This window comes from Nannobrachium achirus (genome assembly GCF_963921795.1).
Source record: "Nannobrachium achirus genome assembly, contig: SCAFFOLD_37, whole genome shotgun sequence".
In the NCBI taxonomy this organism is placed as follows: domain Eukaryota; kingdom Metazoa; phylum Chordata; class Actinopteri; order Myctophiformes; family Myctophidae; genus Nannobrachium; species Nannobrachium achirus.
The window spans coordinates 970,483-975,556 of record NW_027664585.1 but is presented as its reverse complement, the minus strand read 5'-3'; the positions used below and the strand labels follow the sequence as shown (position 1 = coordinate 975,556).

Here is a 5,074-nt window from a genome sequence, read left to right as displayed (position 1 = left end):
CTTTTTTTTGTTTTTTTTACATAAACGATTCGTCGACGCGTCGGATTAACCCCCACGACTCGAATCGATTTGATAAATCCTGCGTCGAGGACAGCCCTAGTAGTGAACAAATCAGCGCATTTCGGACACTACTCCGTCGCCATCTGGTTGCGTCATCGCTGTCGCACAGTTATAACGCTCAGAGCCCTGGCTTTTGAGTAATAAATAATAGCCGATCTACAAGCTCTCAACAGGGGGCGAAGCGACACCTTGTGAGCTTGTACATCAACATCCCAGTGCTTGTAGATTGTAAATAACATACAACCATGTTGCAGTGTTATTATGAGAAATAGGCCTCTATAATTATGTTTTTATTTATCACAATTCAATAAAATAATGTTATAAAACTATATATATATTATTTCATTTGTATTCATTCATTGGTGAATGAATGAATAATGTTTGTGCCAAATTTGTCTCGCATGCAGACGAGATATACACCCATGTTTGTGATAAAATAGGTTATTCTTGCTAATTTAAATAACATATTATTTATCATGATTATTATTATCAGCTGTGGAAGGTTGGGAAGAAAAGAGAGATTGAAAAAAAAAAGCCTCCAGCGTCTATTCTCGTATATTCTCTTCATAAGCAACTTCCGAGCTTTTTTCATTTGTTCTCTGGTGACAAGGCTGTGGACATTTGTACGAGTTGTTTTCTTTAGCCGGTGGTTCTGCTACGAGCAGCTCTGTTGCTTTTACTCAGCAACAGGTGGCTACGGCTAGGGCTAGCTGCGTTCGTTGCGTCCTATGGTTGCGGCTGGATAGCGGCCGCAGCGCAGTGCATTGTGGTAGGGCTTGAATGGTGACCATCGAATGCACACTACAAATCCAAATGCATTGTGGGATACTTCAGTACACCATATTAGGGTACAAAACTACTCACTATACATTTGGACACTAGTTCAAAATGGCGGAGCCCCCTTTTAGTACACTACATTAGAGAATAGGGTGGATTTCGGACACAGCCATTGTCTTAAAAAAAATGCAGCGATCCGCCAATCTGCTACAGTCCATAGAAAACAGGGCCTTTCTGAGCAAACGAGCAATGTGGTGAAAACAAAGGGAGAAAAAGCCATTTCACAGGGCCAAAATAGAATGGATGTGAATAAAGAAGTGACATCGAGCAGAATCTGAACGTTTTTTTTTATCTCACCAGTGGACACTGCAGCGCTGTTTACCTGGTTACCATGGTAACCTGTACACACGTCCCTGGACATGATAATAGGGCTGTGGCACCACGGTAATGCGTCTTTCTGACATGGCACGTTTGCTGTGTCCTAGTAATTCAGTTTCAATTAGAGGCTGCCGTTTATTTTGGCAGCGTGGAGAAGTTTAAGGGCAGCGAGGCAAGCGGCCGCAGTCCCCGCTCGTATGTGTATGTGCTAGATTGTGGTCCAATTTTCTTTTCCGTGCTTGGCGGCTGGCACGCAGGACGACAACAACAGTGGCTGCTAGCTGTAATATCGCCCGGCAATTACTAGTGTAGCGATTGTTGCTCCATATGAGATAATGCGGCACGGTCAACGCTGATCCAAGCGGGAGCCACCACGGCACCCGCATAATTCTTATCACGTTTTTTTGTTTTCTTATCGGACGTGTTAATTAAAAATTAAGTGTCTGTATTCACTCTATGTTGACAAACAAAAATAAAGCTTCCTGTGTAAAAGAAATTGGTCTTTCTAACTAGAGCAATGTAAAAATAGTTATCAAAAGTTATCCAAGTCCCTACAAAGTTTATTTTAACCTTAACAATCACTCGATCCATCCAAACGTTTTTGAGAGAATTTTCTTTGGGCTTTTATAGACATATGTAAAATTGAGAGAAGCTCTTTTCAAAGGTATGTGCAGGTCGAGTGAGCATGGAGTCTTCAGGACCCACTGTCAGGATCTCAATGGAGATGTGGGACATGTCTGGAGGTTTAGTCCTAACAACCACAATAACATGTCAAATGTCAACTTGCATGGTAGAAAACAAGTCACACACACTAAGAGGAAGATACATTTTGGAATTATATTCAATCTAAAAAAAAAGAAAGAAAAAAGAAAAAAAACAAAACGTTAATGTCATGCATACATCATTAAAGGAGTAGTTCACCCCCAAAATACACTGCCCTGAATAGGCACCCAAAAGAATTTGGGTCAGAATCAATAGGGGTAAATTTACTTGACCCTTGACCCTAAATGTACCCCTATTGATTCAAACCCAAATGCATTTTTGGTGGTAGCCAAGTAATAATATACCCAAATATATTACAGTACAACAAGATGTTAAAGTGTTAAATAAATTGAATCCTGTGGTGTGGACTTAATATAAATCCCCAAATAATATCCTGTACTCAATAAAAAACCTAGCCCTGTTTCAATTCCGAGTTTGTCATTGAAAAAGCTGTTAAAAGCCGGGTTCAAATATTAGCCTCTAGAGGGCGATGTTCACTATGATAATAAATATCATAGAATAGATGAATCAGCCTTCTTTCTCAGATCAAGATCATAAAATTAAATCACTACAGATCATACCGGACTAGATCACATTGGATTAGACCATCAGATTATCAGACCAGAGATTACAGACTAGACTAGATCTGAGATTGTTCAAGGAATACCAAGGCCTGGGCCCCCCAGCCTTATGCAATTGACTGTTGTTGAACGACACATGGCTCTTTTATTAATAAAGCCATGCTACTCGCACGGCTGAGAGTAGCACGCCCACATTTAATATGAACATTTTGAATCCTTCAGTACATGTTACACGCGTTGTACGTTTTTATTGTGTCTGAGGGGAACATTAGATAAGACTTATATGGACTAAAGATAGTACCTACACAGACGGTTGTCCAAATGGCTGATTTGTGGTCTTAACAGTAATACTATGTCAATCGAGAGTCTCAATTTAACTGTTTTTTGCGTAAAGGTTTTTCGTATAGACTGGCTACATCAAAATTCCACCATGGAAATATCTAATCGTTGCTTGTCTTCATACCTGGAGAAGTCCTGCAGCCCTGTGACCCTCTCATGGCTTGCATGTTGGGGTGACAGTCAACCCCAGTTGTGGTGTCCGGGATGAACAGAGTGTTCATTTTGTAGCAGTACCTGCGTGTGTTGAAGAAATGATAAGTTAGCAGTGTAAGGGTCCATTGTACGCTCAGAGAGTTAGACATACAGTATAAGGGGTCCATTTGGTTTCATGTAAACACCCTCAGAGATACAGACATGTAAGGAGTCCATTTGGTTCTATTTGTACTCAGACTGAGTTATATACCTGTAAGGGTCCATTTGGTTACATGTGTACACACTCAAGTGGCGGCTGGTCAATTATTTTCTAGGGGGATCGCTAGCCACGCAATAAAAAAAAGCCAAAACAATCACATTCTTTACTGCAGCATCAATCAATAGGCCTACTGCAATGTAGAAATACTCTGTTACAAGTAGAAGTCCAAATAACAAGTATTGGTACCGTTGGTAGCAGCATTAGGAAGTGCATGGGGGTGGGACGTTCGTGAACGAATCGAATCTTTTGAACAGCTTTCAAGTGAACGATGGGATCCGGTTCCCGCAGTAGAGAGCCGTTCATTTGGGGAGGGGGGGGGGACTCCCCTCCCCCCAAATTCAACATCTCCTTGCTACTCCACTGAGTACTGACAGGGAAAAGTGATTGAACGGTGCTTTTAAGTCAGCCAGATCCATGGCTCGGTCTCACTTCAAATCAGCAATAAATCCCACCAAACTGCAGCTGAGTCTCTGCTACAGCACATTGTAACCGTGCGCTCCAAACCAGCGCTCCTCGCCCTCCTATTTTCTTCTACTGAAGAGGATTGTATCGCGCATGTACAAATTAAAGCGAGACTCAATGGAAACAGATCTATGCGTGCACATAACTGTCAGGTATCAGTAACGTTCTACAACATAGGACATTTTTATCAACAAATTGAGTGGCATTCACAGCAGATTATACGTTTTACTCACTGGTTAATCACTATTATCTGATATTTACCTTGCTGGCTTGCTAATTTTAAATAAATCACTTAATGCAGAATTCAAAATATATTTGATTCTGGTCGTTTGCCTCGGGGGTTCGGCGCACTAGCGCCCCTATGGGCCGGCAGCCGCTTACAGACCCATAAAGGGCCATTTGTACAGTGAGTAACATACTTGTTGTAAGACCCAACCAATATTAATTACAGTAAATAAAATAGTAGTGCACTATGCAGTGACATAACTACAGGGAGAAAAAAAGATGAATGAATACAAATTTTGGTTGTATTTATGGGTGACAAACATCACAGTAAATCAACACAGATCTGCCTACCAAAGCTGGTACGTCCGTTCGTGCGGTGCGTATGTGCTCGTGCACGAACGTTAGAGAGTGTGTACGCGCGTGCGCGGCAACGTGCGCATTGCTTTTAAGTGTCCCGATTTTAGGTAACAGTGGTTGGCGTCAAGGTTTGAAAGGCTGAAAATATGTTCACCCTAACTTAACTATGTGTGCATAAACACGACGCCATTAGCATTAGTTTGGTAGCTACCAAGCTAGCTAACCTCAACAAGGCAGAACACAGTACACACAGCAGTCAAAAACACACTTACCTTTCAAAATTAAGTTCCAGGAGAAGGGTTAAGTATGTTTATATCAGTATTTTTGCTCCTCCGTCATTATTTGTTGCAGCAGCAGCCGGCAGCTTCCTCTACTTCTTCCTGCCTGTGGAGACCATTGAGTTGATTACCCATTACCGCCACCTACTGGTCTATTCTGATATATGAAATGAATGTAACCTCAGCAATATCAAACATCAAACATATAATTATCCAAACAAGCCCTTACCCGTTCCAAGATATGAGCTCCGAAATGATGTGCAGTGTGTGGGTTATGGGATGCACTGTGCACACAGTATGAGGGATGGAAAGTAACTTTAACTGGTGGTTGCATGATAATATGTTGGAGCATCAATGTAATAAATACCTGTTTCGTTTAATGGCTACAGAGATACTGTGTACCGATCTGCATGATTTTTGGACAACATCTGTAACAGGGCCAG

At 41.5% G+C, this 5,074-nt stretch overlaps 1 long non-coding RNA gene across 1 annotated transcript; it reads right to left on the bottom strand.

The window, feature by feature from the left end:
* Positions 1–1,883: 1,883 nt before the first annotated feature.
* On the bottom strand, positions 1,884–4,737 carry LOC308280910. Its single transcript, XR_013961792.1, has 3 exons — positions 4,626–4,737; positions 3,022–3,131; positions 1,884–1,966 (listed from the first exon to the last, which is right to left on the bottom strand). It is a non-coding gene; the product is annotated as an uncharacterized lncRNA (long non-coding RNA).
* Positions 4,738–5,074: the final 337 nt, after the last annotated feature.